Here is a 9,211-nt window from a genome sequence, read left to right on the forward strand (position 1 = left end):
ATGACGATTTCACATTACTGGGCCCAAAAAGGGTTATTGGGATGCTAATTTGGCTTTGAAAATATAATTTATTTGGCTAGTAAATCGATTATAGTGGTTGTAATAGTATAGTAAAAACAGGTTATTAGGTTGTGAGGGAAAGGGTAAGGGGGAGGATCTCTCTCTCTCTCTCTCTCTCTTTCTCTCTCCTCATGTGATTAGACATTTTTTTCCTTTTTGATTTAAATGCAATGAAAAAATTCTTTTTTTTTAATGTTATCGGCTACAAACATTATATATATATATATATATATATATATATATATATATATATATATATATATATAAGAGAGAGAGAGAGAGAGAGAGAGAGAGAAAGAGAGAAAGAGGTAGGTTCATGTATTCTAACTATCTATTGTGTGGATATAGGAATCACTATAGACCAATCATTTTAAAAACATAAATAAGGATAAAATTATGATCTTACCTATTAATTAATTTTGGTAATTAAATAAATATTTAATTAATTCCTTTAATTTAGGGAAGATAGTTTAAGGATTTAAAACCCTAAATGTTCTTTATTCCTACGCCTCACATCGACCACAGATCATCATCTTCATCTCTTCGTTCTCTTATCGATTGTCTGGGTTTTTAGTTTATCAACCCTAATAAACCACACTCCTACTTACACGTCGTCATCTTTCCTTCTCGATCGGACCATCACATCCGATATCTCCATTTCATCATTATATTTTTGTCGTTCAATCCAATCGACACATAACATTCTCGCAACCACAACACGACAGTGAAGTTGATCGCATACGGTCTCTCTTTTCCCGGCAATTTATGTACCACCAATCCACCTTTGATCTATGTTATATCTTACTCAGTTAGTCCGACTTGACAATTTGGGTTTGCAACCTGGTTCGAGAAAGAAATCCAAGAGAAAGTTTAGAGGGCATGCCGCTAGTTAAGGTGTGAGTTGTGGGTTTGGTATGAGAGGTCAGAAATCAAGGTTCAGGCCTGGTGTTCACAAGGATTTTGAGGGTGGACTGCCTATTTACCATAAACTTCTTAGATTAAGTGGTATTGCATAAGGTAATAAAATTATGCTGTTCTTTTGACTATTCAAGCTTTTGGTATTTGAATTGTGTTCGACCACTGTCTGTTCATTGAAATTCTTAGCTTCAGATACTTGAAGCCTTATTGTTCTTTTTTTGTAATGTGTTATATGATTTATTGGTTTTGACCTTTTGCAAGCTTAAATTATAGTTGATAATGTGATAATGGATTTGTTTGTAGAATCTATACAATGGTATGAAATTATGAATAATGTGAGGTGGGATAATTAAATATTTGAATTTTGTTTTACCTTTTGCTTTCATCAAGATTTTGAAAATAAGAAAAGAAACATCACATTTTTTTGTGTTTGTTTTCCACTAGAAAAGAACAATGATTTTTCCCCAATTGTTTGCGGTTTAAACAAAATTCAAAGAAGGAAGTGAGTTTCATACTAACTAATATACATATATATGGAGGCTTTTGATCAAGCAATTTGATTTCGCTTTTTAATTTTTTTTTATCTGGTGGATCTTTGTTTTTTATACTTTGAGTTTTAGTGTTCTATTATCTGTATACAGTTGCAAGACAAGTGTTTGTGGAAATGCCTAAAAGAGAATATGACCATGTGGTATGCATTCTGTCAAAATGAGGAAGACTAATATTCTTTCAAAATAAGGAATGACAATATTCTTTTGGTTCTCATACAAAATTCTTTGGTTATAACCATGTGGTATACATTATGTCTGAATAAGTTTTAAGGGTATTTAATCATTGGATTTGATAATGTGGATTTTTTTTTTGCAGAGACATGAACATTGCATATATTAGATGATGAAGATAAATATGTTCTCACATAATGGTATTCATACATAATGTAATTTTTATATGATGTTTTCACAGAATGTCATTCTCGTAAGAATGTTTGGAATCAAGTCAACTATGGTGTAACATTCCATTTAAAATAAATAAATTAAATTAAAATAAATAAATAAATAAATAAAATAAAATAAGTAAGTAAGTAAATAAATAATAATAATAATAATAATAATAATAATAATAATAATAATAATAATAATAATAAGCCATAAAGCCTCGAGATATATTTTATATTTTATTTTATTTTAGCCCTGAATCCGTAATAATTTATCAGTGTTAGTGAAACATCCCAAAATACGGACCAAAAATTTCATTTTTCAATCATTAATTAAATCATAAACCATCCAAGATCATAAATAAAATCGTGTGTCATGTATCATAATGTGTCATAAAAACTGTTCCATATAAAAATCTCATAACAAAATATCAGAGTAAAACTCCCAGGCTGAAGACTGTGGTGTGTGCCATGCGATCATCCCGAGCCCTTCCCTTTGCTAGTGGAAGTACCTGAAACCAAAACTGAAAACCGTAAGCACGAAGCTTAGTGAGCTCCCCCAAACTAACACATACCATACAATAACACATATAACAAATATTGGGCCTTGCCCACTGCATCGGGCCCCGCCCGACATCGGACCGAAGTCCGGCATAATTTGGGCCCCGCCCACTGCATCGGGCCCCACCCTGCATCGGACCGAAGTCCGACATAATTTGGGCCCCGCCCACTGCATCAGGCCCCGCCCGGCATCGGACCGAAGTCCGGAATAAACTGAACATAACATGAGCATAAACATATAACATATAACATAAACATATAATTGCTGCATCGGGCTTGCCCGGCATCGGACCGAAGTCCGGAACACATAACACATAACATAAACATGCATGAATCACAAAGACATCAAGCATACATAACTACTTCTCGGGACCACCCCGGCATCGGACCGAAGTCCGGAAACATATAAATTGCATCGGGCTAACCCCCGGCATCAGACCAAAGTCTGGAACTACTAACATCTAAACGGGTCGGCATTGTGGCCGTAGACCCGTTCCTACTGGAAGGAAACTCACCTGGCGTAACTGGCTGCTGAAACACTAAGCGGAAAATATCTGACTGCTGCTCCGGCGACTCTCCGGCTATAATTTCCACAATGACACTTAGTCAGAAACTGAAAACAATCCTTAGGGTAAATTGACCATTTTACCCCTGGCTAAAGTCCACATCCTTGTCAAAGTCAACTTTCCAGTTGACCGGACTCGCCGAGTTGGCCCGCCAACTCCCCGAGTCCCAATCCTTTCATTTATCCCCAACTCGTCTCCACTCGTCGAGTTTAGCAAGAACTCGACGAGTTCTCCTTCAATCATAACATCGGGACAATCTTCATCTGATTCGCCGAGTTCCTCCTGAACTCGTCGAGTTTATCTTCATCATATGATAGTGTCTAGTCTGTGACTCGCCGAGTTGTATGAACAACTCGTCGAGTCCGTCTTCATGAGTTGGGAGATGGCCTTGGACTCGCCGAGTACGTTCCTGCACTCGCCGAGTCCCATGGTTTCCAGATCCATGGCTATGTCCATTTCGTTGAGTCCCTTCCCTGGACTCATCTAAATCCCTTCTAAACTCAACTGGGTTTTCTCCTGAATCATAACAGTTTTGGGAATCAACCCACGACTCGCCGAGTCCCAAGAACGACTCGTTGAGTCTATTCATGTCCAAGCTCATAAGTCGATTTCTGATGTGCAAAACTTAACCAAAAGGTAGATCTGGGCTCCTAAGGCCGATATAACACGTAAAGTCATAAACTTTACGTGCATGCATGAAGCATTTGAGCTTAAAAGCTCAAAATGGGGGTTAATAGCATGCATGGGGGTTCTCATGGCCATAAAGATGGCACCTTTATGCCATGAGGACCCTTCAAGGTCCAGATCTGAAGGTGTATCAACTTGGGACGTCTAAATCCCAAGGATCAAGCTTCAAAGCCCAAAATAGCCATAAGAAGATCTAGGAAATCATAAGTCAAGTGTGAAGCTTTATTACCAGAAAATGAGGAGAAGATGGTGCTGATTCTGGATCTGAAATCTTCTCTTGAAGTCCTCCCTCTTCCTCTTCTTCACCCAACTTCAAACACACAAGATAACTTAAGGAAATGGCACCCAGATACTCACAAAGCTCAAGGGTGGCGGTTTAGGGCTTTCTGGATGTTGAGGGAATGATAAGGGAGGCCACAAGGGTGTTATGTTTCTTTAAATAGGGGACAAACCCTAAAATTAGGGTTTCCATAAGACAGTTCCTACTCGCCGAGTCGGTCTTCCGACTCGTCGAGTAGGTCACTTAGTTCCACGACCCGGAGTCCATCCTACTCGACGAGTTGAGCCTCCAACTCGTCGAGTCCAAGGGTAGAACATGAATTTTGACTTGAATTAAATGCGTACCTGAGACCGGGTGTTACAGTTAGCGTCAAGGAGTTAAATGATATGAATTCCAGAATTTGGGGTCTATATTGTAACATTAGGACTTAAATTGTAATGAAATTCGTGCAGCAAGGCCTGTTCGGTAATTAATGGATTTAAATTGAAAAGGATTTGTGGAGTCATGGGCTAATCTTGTACAAATGGAATGAAGTTTAAAATGGAGACAGGGTTTAAACCCGTCACCACCTTTCCCTCTCCCCTCGTCGCATACACCAAACCCTAACCCTAAAAGCTCCAGCCACCGCCACCTTATCTCTCTTATCTCCAGCGCCGCCATCCCCTTCGTTGAACCACCACCACAACTATCCTACTGTCGGCAACGACTAGCGTTGTAAGGGAAGTTTTCGAGACCGAAACGACTGTGAACGACCGCTACCACAATTTATATTTTAATTTATTTTAGCCCTGGATCCGTAATAATTTATCAGTGTTAGCGCCAAGGAGTTAATTGATGTGATTTCCAGAATTTGGGGTCTATATTGTAACATTAGGACTTAAATTGTAATGAAATTTGTGTAGCAAGGGTTGTTCGGTAATTAATGGATTTAAATTGAAAAGGATTTGTGGAGTCAGGGGCAAATCTTGTACAAATGGAATGAAGTTTAAAATGGAGACGTGGTTTAAACCCGTCACCACCCTTCCCTCTCCCCTCGTCGCATACACCAAACCCTAACCCTAAAAGCTCCAGCCACCGCTACCTTATCTCTCCCATCTCCAACGCTGCCATCCCCTTCGTTGAACCACCACCGCAACTATCCTACTGTCGGCGACGACTAGCGCTGTAAGGGAAGCTTTCGAGACCGAAACGACTGTGAACGACCGCTACCACAATTTATATTTTATTTTATTTTAGCCCTAGATTCGTAACAATGTATCAGTATTAGCGTCAAGGAGTTAAATGATATGATTTCCAAAATTTGGGGTCTATATTGTAACATTAGGACTTAAATTGTAATGAAATTCGTGTAGCAAGGGCTGTTCGGTAATTAATGGATTTAAATTGAAAAGGATTTGTGGAGTCAGGGGTTAATCTTGGAAGTTTAAAATGGAGACACGGTTTAAACCTGTCACCACCCTTCCCTCTCCCCTCGTTGCATACACCAAACCCTAACCCTAAAAGCTCCAACCACCGCCACCTTATCTCTCCCATCTCCAGCGCCGCCATCCCCTTCGTTGAACCACCACCGCAACTATCCTACTGTCGGCGACGACTAGCACTGTAAAGGAAGCTTTCGAGACCGAAACGACTGTGAACGACCGCTACCACAATTTATATTTTATTTTATTTTAGCCCTAGATCCGTAATAATTTATCAGTGTTAGTGTCAAGGAGTTAAATGATATGATTTCCAAAATTTGGGGTCTATATTGTAACATTAGGACTTAAATTGTAATGAAATTCGTGTAGCAAGGGTTGTTCGGTAATTAATGGATTTAAATTGAAAAGGATTTGTGGAGTCAGAGGCTAATCTTGTACAAATGGAATGAAGATTAAAATGGAGACGGGGTTTAAACCCGTAACCACCCTTCCCTCTCCCCTCGTCGCATACACCAAACCCTAACCTTAAAAGCTTCAGCCACCGCCACCTTATCTCTCCCATCTCCAGCGCCGCCATCCCCTTCGTTGAACCACCACCGCAACTATCCTACTGCTGGCGACGACTAGCACTGTAAGGGAAGCTTTCGAGACCGAAACGACTGTGAACGACCGCTACCATAATTCCTCCGCCACTTCTTCTTTTCTGTCGTCATCCGCAGTCGCAACACGGTAGTTGTAGGTACTACTCCGACTGCCCCTCGCCTTCTTTCTGTCCCGTAGAAGCTAGTTGCCACTGCCGCTTCTCGTACGACCCTCCCATCCGCTGCTCCGGTCGTCGTACCACCCCCGAATAGGGCTGCTGTGGACGCATTTGTGTATGTTGTCACACCCCCAAACCGGAATGGCAGAAACGTTCGGGGGTGGAGGACGTCATGTATAGTTTCACAACAATTGCATCATAGTAATCAAAGTAAACACAACCATTACATTAAATGAGTAAAATATTTACATTTGTTTGATACATAGTTTGTATACATCAAAAGTATAGCAAAATATAAAAGACGTGACTCTATACGCTCCGTCTTTTCAAAAGCCCGCAGAAGTACCTGCTACTGATTCCATGAGAATACAAACGATTTTGAAAGAGTATCAACATTAAGCTGGTGAGTTCATAAGCATGTTTTTGTAATGAAAACCTGTTGATGAATCTGTGAAAATGTTTGTATGTTTCCAAGAAAATCCAATAGTTTCTTTAGTAATGAAAAGTAGTCTTAAACCCTAAGACCAATTGTAAGTTCGTTATTGAATTCTGTTTTTATGTATGAAAGTACTTGTATGTATGCCTGGTACCACCAGCTGTATTGTATTGTATTGTTTTGCATGAAATCCTTGGCTACCACCAGTAATGTAAGTAATGTATAGTATGAAAACCCTGGCTAACACCAGTATGTATAGTATGTTCTTTATAAAAACCCTGGCTAGCACCAGTATGTATAGTAGTTTTATTACTTAAAATAAAACCATGAATTGTAATTCCTGAAATCCTCCAGTTGTAGTACGTCGTAGTTCTATTAATGAAAATAAAACTATTGAAGAATGAAATCCCTTAAACAAAAGGTTAGTTTATACTGTTGTGAGTTTGTATAACCATGCTTGATATGACCTAGTGACCCCTACGACGTTCTTCAGGTGTGACATCCCCATTTTTACGGCCAGAAAAGACCGATTTTGTTTATGTTTTATAAAAATCAGAGTACTTCTTTTGATAAAAATGTTGCGGAATTTGTTCCTAGTAAAACATGATAAATACGTTATCAAAGCATTTCCGAAGAAATGTATTTTTATTCATTTTAAAACATTTGGGATGTCATTGTCAATACAGAAACATAAGCATAAACAGAACTTACATTCATTTACACTAGTGATCTACATCTTTTTAATCTGTTAGCGTGATGTAACTTCATATCGACACCCGTGATACAAATAAGCATAAGTAGGTCAGGTTGGGAAACCTGGTGAGTACATAAGGTTTTCAACCCACAATAATTTAATTATTATGTTTAAAGATCAAACAATCAACCCAATTACTCATCCCCATTATCTTCCTTACTCTTAAGGTCTACCCTAAGAGTCATCTATCCTGCATTCATTCATTCTGAAGTCCATTGCTCTCAGGGTTTATATGATAGGTACTAAGTCCATAGCGGCCAATGCTCGTTCGTAAAGCACTAACTCCATAGCTGATAAAGTTCATTCATCGGGTACTAAATCCATAGCTACCAGTGTTTATATAATAGGTACTAAGTCCATAGCTACCAACGTTTATCTAACAGGTACTAAGTCCATAGCTACCAACATTTATCCGATAGGCACTAAGTCCATAGTTGCCGATGTTTTTTTGTTAGACACTAAGTCTATAGCTGCCAACGTTCACTCATATCATCTTTCATCTCTCATCATTCATCTACCCATGTTATCCCAACATATTCGTAGATATAAAATACATATACAGTTTAAATTATTTAAAACATGTATAAAATCGTTCATCCGACATAGGAAGCAAGTATTCAAATAATATGCAGACATAGCACGTAATTTATATAAAATACTTCATATCTATGTGTAAGATGAAAGTAACTATGCACTCACCTGATAAGGTGGTGACTCGGCACTCGGACAGCACTTCGTTACTCTTAAAACAATTTCCTTCGACAAAACAGCGGGTTTTCTCGAAAACCGGGCTCCGCTGGAGCAGCGTTCCCGAGCCAAAAGGCTCTTTTCTCGGGGCTTCGGGAGCCTTGGGGCTTCCTTCGGGTGCTAGGGGGTTTACCTAGGCTTAGGGGGGGGGGGTTTGGGGGCTAGAGAGAGAGTTTAGAGAGAGAGAGAGAAGAGGTTGGAATGGTGTGAAGAATGAGGGAACCCGACACCTCTATTTATAGGCTGGAATCCTGCTCTACTTGTCGAGCAGGAGGTCCTACTCGTCGAGCCCATGGCCAGGTGTCACCATCTGGTGGCTTGCCTTGGGGAGAAATCATTGGCCCATATTCAGCCACGTCACCCGATTTCGCACAACACCCTGCCGACTTCTAAACCCCGTAACTTTCGCATACGAGCTCCGTTTTCGACGTTATTTATATTCACGCGTAGGTAAAAACAATATCTACAACTTTCATTTAGACTCTGTCGGCTAATTCTCGACCGATCTTAAATTTTAACAGTAGGAGGAGATTAGATTGTTAAATGACCGCGAAGAATTCGTAACTCCTTCATACGGACTCCGTTTTCGTCTGTCTTTTTATCATTGAGTTCCTATTAATGATATCTTCAACTCTCATTTAGGTTGCGTAGGCCAAAAACCGCTCGAACTAAAATTCGAGTTTCGGGTCGTGCACTGTTATGCCAAATCTTAGAAAATTCATAACTTCCTCATACGAAGTCAGATTTAGGCGTCCTTTTTTTGTATGTTCTCGGTTTAACGTATACTACAACTTTTGTTTAGATAAATAAGGCTAAAAAGTACTCTATCTTAAATTCACTATTTACGTCTTCCGGTGCCGTGCCAATTTTGCCGAAAAACTTTGACGGGCCATAACTTCTTCGTTATAACTCGGATTTCGGCGTTCTTTATATATACGGAACCCTTGAGACATATTCTACAACTCGGTTAAGATTATTTATTCTAAATAATCTTTTGTCGAAAAGTCGTTTTCGACCCCTATTATCTCTAAATTGACTAGCCCGGATCTACGGGGGTTACATCAGGCGTCAGACGTTATGACATTTG

Source organism: Lactuca virosa, chromosome 9, assembly GCF_052849685.1.
Source record: "Lactuca virosa cultivar CGN04683 chromosome 9, Lactuca_virosa_CGN04683_v6, whole genome shotgun sequence".
Lineage (NCBI taxonomy): Eukaryota > Viridiplantae > Streptophyta > Magnoliopsida > Asterales > Asteraceae > Lactuca > Lactuca virosa.